The sequence below is a fragment of the Taudactylus pleione genome, unplaced genomic scaffold (genome assembly GCF_031769625.1).
Source record: "Taudactylus pleione unplaced genomic scaffold, aTauple2 ptg000138l, whole genome shotgun sequence".
Taxonomy (NCBI): Eukaryota; Metazoa; Chordata; class Amphibia; order Anura; family Myobatrachidae; genus Taudactylus; species Taudactylus pleione.
The window spans coordinates 7636038-7652398 of NW_028284540.1; the positions used below are offsets into that span (position 1 = coordinate 7636038).

Here is a 16361-nt window from a genome sequence, read left to right on the forward strand (position 1 = left end):
ATGAATTAGGATTACAACAGACTAGAATTATGCCCTGTTACACGAGGGGCCGGAATGTAAGGGACTGGCTAGTGAAGACTAACATTACAGGTCTGGACGTGAATGTTAGCAGCCATTTTTATGACCAAAAAATGGTTGTAATAAATGTGTGAATTGTTTGACTTGTCGGTATTTGACAGCAAGCATCAGTTTCTGTCACCCATATAGTGGTAAGAGATAAATTATTAGACACAAGGTAACATGTACTACTAGGTTTATTGTTTATCTTATAACCTGCCCCTGTGGTCTCACTTATGTGGGTAAACCAGACAGGACACTGAGGGAGCGAATGGCTTTACACTGGTCGGCCATTTGTGCTGCCATCTCTGCAGGTGGCAGTGATCAACCGGTGGCACACCATTTTACTCACTTGGGACATAGGACCTCATTCAGAGTCAGTTGAAGCAGCCGCATGGTCGTATGGGAAAAGGGGTCGGATATTCAAATGATTCCCTTGCAAGTTGCGTCCCTAAGTTCGGATTGGTAGTTGGCCGACCAAGGGGAGGAAGTGGTCGGAAGACAAAAAAATATGCCCCCTTCTCGTACGCATTGCACGTGATCTCCGGGCATATAAGGATTAATCGAGACCATCGGGAACCATCGGAACTGGTCGTAGAGCTTAAGGTTGACCATACCCTCTCTTAAGCTCTACGATCATGTCAGTGTAAAAACCTCCCATGTCACATGTGCCATGACGCTACTTTGTTAATTATGCACTCCCATAATCCGTATGCACTCCCATAAAATGCCGTTCGCATAATGAGGCACGCCTGCGTTCAGATCTCCACTCCCCCGTTTTCAAGCACCTTCCCCTGTTACCACCCACAAACGCCTCCATCTGTCACTCAAACTACTGACCTGGTTGTGTTCAAGGAGAGAGAAATTTCTGATCGTAGCGGCTAGTTTGCGCACGCGCATTGCGAGCTTTACGCATGTGCAATATAGCGAACATCGGTGGCGTACGACTGGTCGGCCGCAATGACCGACTCTGAATGAGGTCCATAATGTGGCTGCTATGAAATATATCATCATTGGTCACATCCCCAAATTGGTGCAAGGTGGGGATAGATCTTTAAAATTATTGCATTGCGAGACACGCTGGATCTATCGGCTTAGTACTATGGCCCCCAGGGGCCTTAAAAAAGCATAGCATTGCATTGCTTCTTTTGAGTTCCTTGAACTGAGTATTGATGTAATGGATATGCAACTGCACATCTTTTGATAATTTTTAATGTAATTATTTTTGATTCATTACTATATTATTGCCCTATTGTATTAATTATAGCTCATTAGTTATGTGGTTTAGGTATGTTAAAGAGGGGTCTACTTCCAGGGATAATATGATATGACATCATGGGTACTGGATTATATGGTGTATAAATTATAAGCAACATAATGATGTTTATATCCATATATAGCTACGAGTAGATTTTTACTTACAAGCACTAATTGATACAACTGTAATATATTGTAATATAACATCATTCCCCTTGTGCCAGTAGTAATAATGTGTATGCATTCTCACTGTCCGCTGCCATTCACTGTTATATTTTTTTTTGTAAAGTGGTCTCTATGGATACTGAGTGGGGTGATGATGTCACATGTTGGCACCATCCTTCCGATTGCCAGATGCCTGGAGCCGCAGGATGCACATGGTGTGGTGATGGTGTTATAAGTGTATTTGTATTTCTGATTTACACCCTGATGATGGAGGAATAAATAGTACTCCGAAACTTTGGATATTTACCTGCTTGTAGCTGCATTTTTCCTGACCTGAGTACCATTGTCTCTGTGACTATATATATTGTGGCAGTATCACCAGAGCTGGCACTGGTGAGCAGCAGATTCTGTGTGGGGCAGGGGAGATCCGCCCACAGACTAGAAAAGCATTGTGGGAAGATGCCTAATTGCTGCCTTGTGGCTAGAGCTCAGGTGTGGGCTGATGAGAAGGCAGACCAGTCAGGCTGCTGTGGGAAACAATCTATGTGGGATTGTGGCAGCCAGAGAGCCCAGTGAAGCTAAGCGAGCCATTGGGGGCCAGGAGGCCTGTGTCTGGACCTTGCAGAAGGCAGGGGGGACCACAAACTCTCGGACTGTGTGACATTGCAGCAGTAAAGCTGCATGCTGAGGAGGCCAGGGCCTATATCTGTATGATACAGGGAAGGCCACCAGGACTGTGTTTGTGTAGCTGTGGCAGCCAAGCCAAGCCAGGCTGGAGATGTCGATAGACCTGCAAGAAGCAGGCAGAGACTTTGTTGGCAGACTAGCTGCACCACATTAGAGAGGGCACAAGAAGTGAGCTAGATGCCCTAAACAGGGGCTAGGTTGTTTATTGTTTTCTGTTCCTTTGTATTGTACCTTTTTTTCCCTGCTGGAAGTAAAGCACCATCTTCTTTATTTTACTTGAAAGCTATGTGTGGACCTTCATTAAGCACCTAAACACTGCACCAATCCACCCTCTGCCGAGCTAATTACCCCCAAGATATCACATATGGTGGAGAAGGCAGACAGAAGATTCTATGCCTAAAGGTCTATGCAAGACAGCTCTGCGAGAAAAAAGTGGATTGCAGCAAGTAAATGGACATAAGGAGGCTCACTGCACCTGCATGGTGGAATGCTCATCAAGGTGGTGAGTGAAGAAAAAATCTGTTGAAGTATTCCATGGAAAAGTTGTATGCATGCCTGCAAATCATGGTTTAAAGGTGTGGAAATTTATTGAAATGACCAGTTATACAGTATATACTGTGTCTGTGAAGAGAAATGTGCACTTCTTCAGCATTGGAAGGGTTAAAAGAAATTGTGTGGTTTATCTTGGCGAATTGCTCATGCTCATTAAATCAAGGTGTGGTACTGAGAGAGCAGAGGTTCCTATTGAAAGGCTATTGAGACTGTTTGTCTTCAAAAGTATTTGTAACACAGCAAAACATTTTTCTTCATGTGGCACTACAATTACCAGCATGTATCAAAGTGTGATATAGTGAAAACAAAACCAAGTTGTTCCTGTGTATTTTGTGCCAAGAATCATGGGAAATAAAAAGAAAAATTCTAAAGGCAGAAATATTCCTACAAAAGGTTCATGCTCAGTCTAGAGAGATGGAAAACCCGGGCTGGAGTTTACAGTCTGAATGTAACGATGTCAGTGTGTGTGGTCAGTGTATGGTGCAAGGTCCGTCCAATGAGGGCTATATCAGCCTGGAAGAATTTGACAGAATGTGTAAAGCTTTGAATGAAAGTAATACGTATTACACTGGGAAGATTGATTAATTAATGTAACAATTGACTGATTAATGAAATTTTCATGAACAAGCTGCATAGAAATTACGGAGTGAATTGTCCTCTTTGAAAATGGCATCAGAGCAGGAAGAAATAAAAAAAACATAAAGATCTTAAAGACACAGACCTCAAATTGTCAGCTTTGTCTGAAAGCCTTGAGTGGCTAAAATGTTCCAATGTGTTACAAAGTATGAGAATGATGTGCTCCTAGCAAAGATTGATGTATTGGAGCAAGATATTGTTGAAGTGCAGCAAAAGTGTGTGGTATTTCAGCAGGAAGTAGAAGAGTTGAAAGAATGTGTCCAGAGACATCAGAGTGATGTAGAACGCACGCAAGTGGAAGTGGCAGATATGACTCTGGTGTTAAAAGAAAAAGACTTTTTAATTGTGTCCACTCAAGTAAAGCTTAAAGATTGTGAACTGGAGAAAAGTTCTCAGGCTAAAAAGTTTTGTGAAGTGAAAGAGAAGTATCGCCAGATGCTGCAGACTCATGCTCAGTGGGAAACTGACCGTGAAGGAAAAGAGCTGTAAGTAGCAAGTACAAACTCTCCAATCCAATTTAGCTGCAGCTAGAGCAGTTTCAGAATGTCTGACGGAAAAAAATGTATTCCTGGAGGAAAGTCTGCATAAAGCCACCAAGCAAAGTGAATCTTTGGAGAGAGAGCTTAACCTTGCCCATGGCAGGACTTGGAAGTTGCAAGAAAAGAGTGAGAACCTTGAGAAGTGTTTGCTAAGTACACAGAACCAGTTGCAAAGATTCCAAGTGGAAAGGAATACCAAAGAAATGGAGTTGCTATCTGAATTAAACATGGCAGAGTCTGAAATAGCTGTGCAAAAGTTGAGACTTGCTGAACATGAAGTTGTGAAGCGCAATCTGCTGCAATCTGAGAGCAAGTTGAAAAGTGCCATGGTGAAAATTGCCCAGCTGGAAGAGCGGCTATCTATGGCTCAGGAAAAGATCCACATGGTAGTGGGAAAATCAGAAGAGGAAAAGAAGCTGAACAACATTCTGAAGTTGGATTCAGGACCTAAAATTGCGTCCAATGTCTTCGCTGAACCCAGTGTGGCAGAAGTACATAAACACAAGCAGGATGGAATTTGCAGTACTGCTGGATTTATCTGTGAGGAAGTGAAGTGGTCTCAGATTACAAAGCTTGAAGCAAAATGTCCAGCTAAAGTGAATTGTAAAATAAAGACCTCTTTGGAAAGTGAACTTCAACCCTTGCTGGTGGAACATGTTGAAATTGTTCATCAGATTTTCAAGGCTCAAAAATCAGAAGCACAAGAAAGTCCAAGAGATCTATGAATTAATGAAGTGGCAGATAGCCATCAAAGCCATGAGATAAAATATGTGGATCACTGGAGTAAATATTCAAGTATCCTATGTGGACGCAGGAGTCTGGAATCTGAGGGTGACTGTGCCAGTATGTTGTCTGTTGACATAAAGCCAAGGTCAAGAATTTGTGATGCTAATGACCCTCAAGTACTGCAAAGAGCAAGCAAGAGGTAACATTGCTACCGTAAAGTGAGGAAAAAAGTTCAGAGGAAAATAAATTCTGTAATCTGGAGAATGAGACCCCCAGAGATCGCATGAGGCTGTATGACCATGGATGCAGTGGATTTCCCTCATGAGGAGAGTGAAGAGGGACTTCGCAATGAGAATGCCTCATCCCATGTAGCTAAACCCAGGGGTTTCAATCTGGGGAGGGGGATATGTGGCAGTATCACCAGAGGTGGCACTGGTGAGCAGCAGATTCTGTGTGGGGAAGGGAGATCCACCCACACAGACTAGAAAAGCATTGTGGGAAGATGCCTAATTGCTGCCTTGTGGATAGAGCTCAGGTGCGGGCTGATGAGAAGGCAGACCAGTCAGGCTGCTGTGGGAAACAATCTATGTGGGATTGTGGCAGCCAAAGAGCCTGGTGAAGCTAAGCGAGCCATTGGGGGCCAGGAGGCCTGTGTCAGGACCTTGCAGGAGGCAAGGGGGGACCACAAACTCTCGGACTGTGTGACATTGGAGCAGTAAAGCTGCAGGCTGAGGAGACCTGGGCCTATATCTGTATGATACAGGGAAGGCCACTAGGACTGTGTTCGTGTAGCTGTGGCAGCCAAGGCAAGCCAAGCTGGAGCCGGCGATAGACCTGCAAGAAGCAGGCAGAGACTTTGTTGGCAGACTAGCTGCACCACATTAGAGAGGGCTCAAGAGGTGAGCTAAATGCAATAAACAGGGGCTAGGATGTTTATTGTTTTCTGTTAATTTGTGTTGTACCTGTTTTTGCCTGCTGGAAGTAAAGCACCACCTTCTTTATTTTACTTGAAAGCCGTGTGTGGACCCTCATTAAGCACCTAAACACTGTACCCTCAATCCACCCTCTGCCAAGCTAATTACCCAGAAGATATCACAATATATATATAGTCGCTTGGATTGACTATATGTAAATATATATATATATATAATTATATATATATATATATATCTGGAAGTGGAATTGGGAAAAAGGCATGCGCCTAATAGTGTAGTATTTCAAATAACAATGTATGTTCTCAAAATATAATGTGCGTACCAAATAATAAATCTTTAAGGCTTATCTGTGATTCATTCACTGGGATTCCATATGGTGGGGTAGGTATGGTCCTCCAAAAGATCAGGAAAACCTTAATAGAAGAGGCTCCATCAGAGCCAAATAGAACACAAATATAGTGTAGTATTTTGTTTATAAGGAGCGCATATAATTTAGTGTATAATGCGTACCAGAAAGATACTTGAACAACTGCATATGGTATGGTGTACCCTGATAACTCCTCTAGGATCCCATGGAATCCCCCATAGTCCACATACAGGTGGATAGGGTTAGCCTACAGCAGAGGTTCCCAAACTCAACACAGACTATCACAGTTGGGAGACCACACAGCAGTAGGGATTGGGGAATATATAGCAGCATGGAGGCATATAGAGGAAGAAAGTGTACATGCAAGTACAGAAATCCCAGGCGGAGTTGTCTTTCGGGCAGTAGTTTTCTTATAGAACACTACTAATGTCCGTGGGTCTGGGTATCTCCATTTTTTTTTGCCAAGACCCTGGATTGTGTGCAGAGGACCTGATACACGCAAAGGAGGAGGTGAGTATGGAATTTTTATGGAAGGTAATACATTGTCTACTGGAGAAGCGGACATATTGGCTTCAGGGATACATAGGTGAGTATGTGAGATAGTGTGAATGCATGTGTGAGTACATGTGTGTGTGCATGTATGTTTTAATAAAATTATTCTTTTCTATGGTGTGTGTGTTTTTTTTATATTGCTATTGCTATGGAACTAAAATTACCAGCAAGCCCGTAATGCCCCGCATGCTGATACTTGTGGTTCTCCAAGTACCAGCATGTGGGGTAGGCTTGCTTGGAACTGTAGTTCCACAGCAAAACCCAATATTTATATTTTCAAATGCACCACACTTTACATAATCAACCCGGCACCCACTGCCCATGGGTGCCGGGGATAGCCCCGGGCTATCTGCCTGGGCCTGGGGTGCCCTGAGGACAGGTTCTCAAAAGCCTGGTGCTGGTTGTGCTTAATACAGGGGACCCTTATGTCATTTGTCCCCTGTATGTAGCATATATATATATGAACGTCTAAACAAAAGGAGTGATTTATGCCAGAAAATATTTAATGAGGACCATATTTTAATACAAGAGAGTATTCCAACCGAAAATTTAGATAACCTGTTTTGGGAGATGGAGAAATCTCTCACTAAAGAGATCAAGGCATGGTGGGACATCAAGGGTCTTGAACATTACATATCAGTTAATAGAATTCCAAGAGGTTTGAGACTATTAAAAAATCCAACCTTTGGTTTAGATAAATCAGAATTTATGGATAAATGGGACAAAATTTTACATAATTGTTCCATGGATTTGATGAAATTAATTATTATGGAAAAGAAAAATATAATGTCAGAATTGGAACTTGAGATAAAACAAAAAGAAACACATATGGAGAAATTCAAGGATAATGGGGAATACAATATTAACGAGAAAGTTTTATCACGCAAACTTGACCGTATTGAAGAGGATGTCATGAAAGGGAAAGAGAGGAAATTTATTAGGGACAAACAAGATTATGACTCCAATAAAGTCAAGAATTGGAGTAGATTCAATAAATCGGTTGGACAACAGTCATTACATAATCCCAGACAAGAAACAACCACTTGGAGAACAGTTCCATCTAGAAGAAAACAAAGTTTTAAAAGGGATGATGTTATGAATGAACAACCCAACTATAGAACATACCACACAAAGAACCGGTTTTCAACACTTCAAAGATTTGATACAAATAGCGATTCAGATCATTTTTTATCCCCAGGACCAGACCACAATTCAATGAATCCAAGGAAAACCTTCTTCAGGGAAACCATGAAATTGGCATCCCCTATGAAAAGAAGGGTAAGAGACGAAGAGGGATATGAGGAGGCAGGAGGAAGAAATTACAAAAGGAGGAACCTGATGTAGACCCCAAGGAAAGAGGGATCTTTAATCTATCGAAACACATCTTATCTAAACATGAAGTGTCATTATTGAACAAAGGGCTGACATTTGCTCCATCAAGTAATATGAATAGGTTCCAGACCTTCATTGATCTCAACAAATTTATAAGAAACTTGACATTAAAAAGACACTTTATAAGAAAAGATGATGCAGTGATTAAGAATTTTCAGGAGAATGCTTCCAAGTCAGGACTAAAGGGTAAATCGAAGTATTATCCACTCGAATCAAAAGGAAATCATCTTAATGTTTTTTATGACTTAGTTAAGAAAGACTTATGTGAAGGCAATCTGAAACACAATAATAAACAGAATCTGAAAAATAAAGAAAAAGAAGCCTTAAGAAACTTACAAAACAACAAGGATATTGTCATTAAACAAGCTGACAAGGGGGGGGGATTGGTCATTATGGATAGATCACAATATATTAAGGAATCTCATAGGTTATTAGGTGACAGTAATTCCTATGTACCACTCGATTGTGATCCTTTGGAGAAATATGTGGATGAGTTAAGGAGACTCTTAGTATATGGACTACATAATGGCATTTTAACCAAGGAGGAGTTCCAATATCTCCTACAGACCAATCCTACAACCCCCATATTTTATTTTCTACCAAAAATTCATAAGTCTTTGGAAAATCCCCCAGGAAGACCCATCATCGCAGGAATAGATTCGTTAACTTCACACCTGTCTGCATATGTGGACATTTTTTTATGTAAATATGTGAAAGAACTTCAATCGTATTTAAAAGACACTACTAATTTATTACAAATTTTAAAAGGGATGGAATGGAAAGCAACTTATTCATGGGTCACAATTGATGTTCAATCCTTATACACATGTATTGAACATGGTAAAGGGATCAATGCTTGTAGAGAATATTTTGAAGTGGACCCAACAATGAGCACTACACACAAATAATTTTTATGTGATTTAATGTCTTTTATTCTGGATCATAATTATTTTAAATTTTTACAACAATTTTATCGGCAAATTTGCGGCACTGCTATGGGGACAACTTTTGCCCCTAGCTTTGCCAATCTTTTTATGGGATGTTGGGAAAAGAATTATGTCTATGAAAATAATCCATTTAGAAATAACATCATATTTTTTAAGAGATATATAGATGATATTCTGATAATATGGGAAGGGTCGGAGGAAGATTTCCAATTGATTTTAAATCACATTTCAGAGAATAATATGAATTTGAAATTCACATCGAAAATAAATAAGAGTACTATTGAATTTCTGGATTTGGTTCTACGTGGAGAAGAAAACACGATCATTACAAAGAACTTCATAAAGGAAGTAGATACCAATAGTTATCTTCATTTTAAGAGCGGACATCTAAGAAGATGGAAAGAGAATATTCCGTACTCACAATTTCACAGAATAAAAAGAAATTGCAGTGAAACACAAACATGTAACGAGCAAATCCAAATATATACAAATCGATTTTTAGAGAAAGAATATCCTCCAAGGTTATTATTGGAAGCAAAGGAGAAAATGGATACCATGGAATGGAATATGTTATTGGAATATAAGAATGTGGAAGAGGAAGAGAAGAATATCATCCCATTCATCACAACATATAACGCACAGGAGAGAGACATTAAGATTTCCCTTAATAAGCATTGGAAGATCCTTCTAATGGATCCAGTCTTAAAAGAAATTCTACCACCCAGACCCCCCATTGTATTCAGAAAGGCAAGGAATCTCAAAGATTCTCTAGCACCTAGTATGTTAAGTGATATTAATATTTCAAAATCCAACATTATCCATAACTGTCCAGGGAGTTACAAATGTGGCAAGTGCAATATATGCAAATTTTTACATCGGCAGAGAAAAAACTTCAGTAATTCTGCAAATACCAAGGAATACAAAATTAAACAACATCTTAATTGCAATTCAACTTCAGTCATTTACCTCTTGGAATGTTCATGTGGAATAAAATATGTAGGAAAGACCAAACGACCTTTAAAACTTCGTATACAAGAACATATAAGGAATATCAAGAACAAGGTGGAGACTCATATGGTGTCAAGACACTTTATTTCACACCATAGATCGGATCCAGATGACCTAACGTTCAAAGCTATAGAACATGTGGAATTGGGAGAGAGAGGAGGAGATCTTGCAAATAAATTATCCAAACGTGAGATGTTCTGGATTTTCGAATTGGACACTATGACTCCTAGAGGATTTAACGATAATTATGAGATAGCACCATTTCTTTAATGAAGATGAAAAAGATAAAAGGGATTTCATGTTAGGTCCTAATATAACCTACCGTCATACCTGGGTTAGAGCGCCCAATCTCGTCTGATCTTGGAAGCTAAGCACCATTGGGCCTGGTTAGTACTTGGATGGGAGACCTCTATGGAAGACCAGGTACGGTAGTATCTTTATGTGACATATAAGCATGAATCCCCCAAGACATACGACCTAAGAAGAATTCTCTGATTTTTAAATCCGAAGATGGGAGTAAGAATTTCCAGAATGCAACAATATCGATTACATGTTTCAAGACTCACATAAGAACCAACTGACCCTACAGAGTGAAAAGACTATATATATATATATATATATATATATGCATATATATATATGCATATGAACTATAAAATCCCTAAAGAAGATTGCCATCCATTTTTTTAAGAAGAATTTTTAATATCATCATTACTTATTATTTTTTAAGGATGTACTATATTAGTCCCCAATAGTATGATTTTAGGATTTTTTACTAGTGTCCACATATAAGTCTACATTATACATCAATATATGTGATATTTATTTATTTATGGAGTTGTTTGAATTCTAGTTATGATTCTGAATAGGTGTGGAGAATAATTAGAAACTGTCACAATTTCTCATCATTTTTTAGAGTCCAAGCATATGGCTGGTTATATATATTTAAACTAATATTGTCATCCATTATTCCATATAGGAAATAATAACTAAACTACTATCCCCAGGATTATAAATAACATGATGCAGATGGGAGCATAAATATGGCAAAGAAAATGGAACTTATGAGAGTAGCAAGATGGCCGCGGGCAAAGGAGACATTTAGAGTACAAAGATGGAGGCCACCAGAAACTGGAGATGCTTTGACGCTGGACGTGACACACGTGACGGGCGGACGAGTGGATAAAAGGTCCTATCCTGCACAAGGAAGGAGGAGGCATAGCGCGCAATGGGGACGTTGACAACGGAGGAGGAAGTGATGCAGTGAACTGCTCAAGTAAGGGCGGAAGGACCGCGATGCACGAATAACAAGGGCGGAAGTGACGCGACGCGATACACAGCAAGGAAGGAGTAATATGCTAGCAAATAATTTATATTTAGGAAACAGACTTCCAATTTAACAATGTTTTAATAAAGGAAATGGCCTAATGTGATTCTAAGTGGTTACTCCACTTTAATAGAGAGGAACTGTTTAGAAAACCAGAAGTGATGTCACTAAGGAGCTCTGTCAATTCTTGTTTGTCATTATTAGAGGGGGTATAAATATTGGATACCCCACAGGAGCTAAAATATCCCTTGAAGAAGTCCAGGATATGGACGAAACGCGTTGGAGGCTGCTATTATCTTTCCATTCATGAACTTGCCATTTTTATCAGATAAGCTACGATTTTTATTCCTATTTATTCTGATAAATTTATAGTCCTTTTTTATATAATCACATTTTTGTCCATGGTTTTATGTGTTTTTATGTCATTTATCCTTCATGTAGGAGGATATCTATTGTTGTGTCTGATTAAAATTAATTTATGTTATTTTAAATGAATTTTTGCACTTTTATTGATTCACATTTTAAATTATTTATGCATTTTTTGTACACGTTTATGGAATGTTATGATTGTTAATTCAGTTTATGATCCTTGAAGGATCTCTGCAATAGCACTTTAGTCATATAGACCGTTGTTATTTTATAAGTTATACTCTATATATAACAAATTGCATAAATATTTGAGGATAATGATAATTTGATATTACTATCCTTGCATTAGCACTTTTATTGCACGATATCACTTTATATTGTTAGCACTTTATAATAAGCTATATAAGCACAGTAGGCGCTCTATACCAGCTCCTTGTATTTTCTATTTGTTTGTATATGTAATAGATCACCACTGTTACATTATTTTGCTGGTTGAGCTGACACTCACACATTTTTGGGGGTGCATTATAATAGTGTCACATTATTACAAATTTTAGTGTGAGACAATAGACACACAACTGATAAAATACCACATTGAGGGATTTGCACCCAACTGGCGCTGTGATCTTCTGCTGCACACATATATATATATATATATATATATATATATATATATTGTGGTAGTGTCACCAGAGATGGCATTGGTGAGCAGCAGATTCTGTGTGGGGTTGGAGAAATCCTTCCACACAAAGTATTAATACTGAGTTGTGATACACCTGTGTGTGTCTTGTGAAGCTAAGCGAGCCTTTGGGGGCCAGGAGGCCTGTGTCTGGACCTTGCAGGAGGCAAGGGGGACCATAAACCTCTCAGACTGTGTGACATCGAAGCAGCTGGGCTGCAGGCTGAGGAAGCCAGGGCCTACTGTATACCTGGAGGACACAGGGAAGACCACAAAGACTGATGGTGTTTGGATGTGGGAAGGTAAGACACTTGTTTGATGCTGTTCTTTTGACAGCTATGCTGAAGCTGCGATGCACTGGTGTTTCGATGCCTGTCTTGATAAAGGTCAAGTGTTGACCAAAATGTTGACATGACATACTGAAGGTTATGTAAGCATTAAGCTTGTTGCTGTTACTTGCTCTGGAGAGTGCCCCTTTACTGTAGATTGTATTTATCTGGACCCTGCTGGCTCCATTGGGAAGCACCCCGCAATACAACTGTTCATAAGAGGATGTGAGTGCGGACTGATGTGGCTATATTTGAAGAGAGTGTTCAATACTACATATGGATGCTTTTTTCATTGTCTGACACCCATCACTGGATTACAAGATTAATGAATCAATTTGTTGCTGCATAAAGCAGTGCTTCATCAAACAGCCTTTTTGGATGGATTGGACAATTAAGAATTTTTTCCAAAAATGTTTTTTAGCTAAAGTTCTTTCTGTACCAAGGCACAGGTAAAACCTTTTTACTTTGCTCATGCAAGGGTTAATAATGCTGTAGAGTTGTTTTCCTGTACGTGGGATCAGGTATGTTGGTTTTTGTTAATTTTCTCTATAGAGTGTTTCTGTTTGCACATTATGGGCCTGATTCAGACCCAGTCAACATCGACAGCCGCCCCTTTGGTAGCGAGCTCCAGAGCGAGAGAGTTTCTCTCTCGCTCTAGGGCTTGCGCACACGCAGTGCTGCCGCTGCGCGTGCGCAGGGCTAACCATTGACCCGGTTGTGAGCGCATCGGCGCTTGCAACCAGGTCTGAAGGAGACCCCATTTTTGGATCAGAAATGGCACTGCACATCACCCAAAAACACTATACCAACAGTGAAGTTTGGAGAGGTGGGAACATCATGGTGTGGGGCTGTTTTTCAGCATACGGTACTGGCATATTTCATATTGTTGATAAAAATCTGCTGCCATCTACCAGGATGCTGAAGATGAAATGAGGGTGAACATTTCAGCAAAACTGTTATCCCAAACACACAGCCAAGGACACTCCCAATTGGTTTCAGAGAAAGAAAATAAAGCTGCTAGAATGGCCCAGCCAATTACCTGACTTGAATCCAGTTGAAAATCTATGGAAAGAACTGAAGATCAGAGGGCCTAATTCAGAGCGCTCGCGACCATCAGGGCTTGCAACGAGACCCTTGTGGTAGGGTCTCGTCCATCGCAAGCCCCAGAGAGCTTCCTGCTCTAGCAGAGCAGAAAATTCTCCACTGACATCACTGGTGATGTCAGTGGTGCCTCCCACAAACAGCAGGCGTTCCTTCGGTAACACCTCCGTTTGTGCAGCCACCCCCCCACGCTGCCTACAAAACGGGGCAAGCTGTCGATCAACAATTTTTCTCTCGCTCTGGGGCTTGCGCATGCGCACAGCGCACACCACACGTGCGCAGTACCCACCATCGACCCACTTGTGAGTGCTATGCATCAGGCCCAGAGTTCATAGAAGAGGCCCACAGAACCTTCAAGATTTGAAGACTGTTTGTGTGAAAGAATGGGCCAAAATCACACCTGAGCAATGCATGCAACTAGTTTCTCCATACAGGAGGCATCTTGAAGCTGTCATTACCAACAAAGGCTTTTGTACGAAGTACTAAATAAATTTCAGTAAGCGTGTTCAATACTTTCTCCCTGTGTCATTTCACATTATTGCATATAACTTAATTTATGGGCATCTATGGTTTGATTTCTTTGCATGTGTGGAGTGCATGAGTTGTTGCCGACAATTGTGAAAATGTCATTACAATAGCCCCATTACAAAAATATTTACTGAAAAAAATGTTGATGTGTTCTATACTTATTTTACCCGCTGATATAGTTATATATATATATATATACACACCTTATAACTGGAACTCCGCGTATGTCAATATTGTTACCTGGGTGCCCTCCTGGGGAAACAACTTTGTTGCAATACACAACCTTATCGGCGGCACTCCAAGGGTTTTAAAGACAAATTCACTGCAATAAGTTGTTGTCTTTCAACGTTTCAGATGACTTTACTGCGTGTGGCATAATGAAAGATGCAGTAAAGTCATGTGAAATGTTGAAAGACAACAACTTGTTGCAGTAAATTTGTCTTTTAAACCCTTGGAGTGCCGCCGATAAGTTTGTATATATACAGTCAGGTCCATAAATATTGGGACATTGACAGAATTTTCAGATTTTGGCCTCTATTCACCACCACAATGGTTTTGAAATGAAACAAACAAGATGTGCTTTAACTGCAGACTTTCAGATTTAATTTGAGGGTAATTACATCCAAATCGGGTGAACGGTGTAGGAATTACAACAGTTTCAATATGTGCCTTCCACTTTTTAAGGGGCCAAAAGTAATGGGACTATCAACTCAAAAGCTATTTCATGGATAGGTGTGGGCTATTCCCTCGTGATTTAATTATCAATTAAGCAGGTAAAAGGTCTGGAGTTGATTCTAGGTGTGACATTTGCATTTGGAATCAGTTGCTGTCAACTCTCAATATGAGATCCAAAGAGCTGTCACTATCAGTGAAGCAAGCCATCATTAGACTGAAAAATGAAAACAAACCCATCAGAGAGATAGCAAAAACATTTGGTGTGGCCAAATCAACTGTTTGGAACATTCTTAAAAAGAAAGAACGCACCGGAGAGCTCAGCAACACCAAAAGACCCGGAAGACCATGGAAAACAACTGTGGTGGATGACAAAAGAATTATTTCCCTGGTGAAGAAAAACCCCTTCACAACAGTTGGCCAAATCAAGAACACTCTCCAGGAGGTAGATGTATATGTGTCAAAGTCAACAATTAACAGAAGACTTCACAAGAGTGAATATAGAGGGTTCACCACAAGATGTAAACCATTGGTGAGCTACAAAAACAGGAAGACCAGATTAGAATTTACCAAACAACATCCAAAAAAGCCATTACAGTTCAGGAACAACATCATATTGACAGATGAGACAAAGTTCAACTTGTACCAGAGTGATGCGAAGAGAAGAGAAGGAAAGGAACTGCTCATGTTCCAAAACATACCACCTCATCAGTGAAGCATTGTGGTGATAGTGTCATGGCGTGGGCATGTATGGCTGCCAATGGAACTGGTTCCCTTGTATTTATTGATGATGTGACTGCTGAAAAAAGCAGCAGAATGAATTCTGAAGAGTTTTGGGCAATATTATATGCTCATAATCAGTCAAATGCTTCAGAACTTATTGAACAGCGCTTCACAGTGCAGATGGACAATGACCCGAAGCATACTGCAAAAGCAACCAAAGAGTTTTTTAAGGCTAAAAAGTGGAATGTTATGCAATGGCCAAGTCAATCCCCTGATCTGAATCCGATTGAGCATGCATTTCACTTGATGAAGACAAAACTGAAGGGAAAATGCCCCAAGAACAAGCAAGAACTGAAGACAAATGCAGTAGAGGCCTGGCAGAGCATTACAAGGGATGAAATCCAGAGTCTGGTGTCTATGCGTTCCAAACTTCAGGCTGTAATTGCCTGCAAAGGATTTGCAACAAAGTATTAAAAAGTGAAAGTTAGATTTAGGATTGTTTAGTTTGTCCCATTACTTTTGGCCCCTTAAAAAGTGGGAGGCACATATAGAAACCGTTGTATTTCCTACACCGTTCACCTGATTTGGATGTAATTACCCTCAAACTAAATCTGAAAGTCTGCAGTTAAATCACATATTGTTTGTTTCATTTCAAAGCCATTGTGGTGGTGAATAGAGGACAAAATATGAAAATTCTGTCAATGTCCCAATATTTATGGACCTGACTGTATATATATATATATAAATATATATATATATATATATATATATAATCTATATATCCAAGAAAGACCGGCACTCAATAAACTATTA

At 40.0% G+C, this 16361-nt stretch overlaps 1 pseudogene; it reads left to right on the top strand.

Moving 5' to 3' along the window:
* Positions 1 to 10136: 10136 nt before the first annotated feature.
* On the top strand, positions 10137 to 10255 carry LOC148522822 (5S ribosomal RNA; annotated as a pseudogene).
* The last annotated feature ends 6106 nt before the right edge of the window (positions 10256 to 16361 follow it).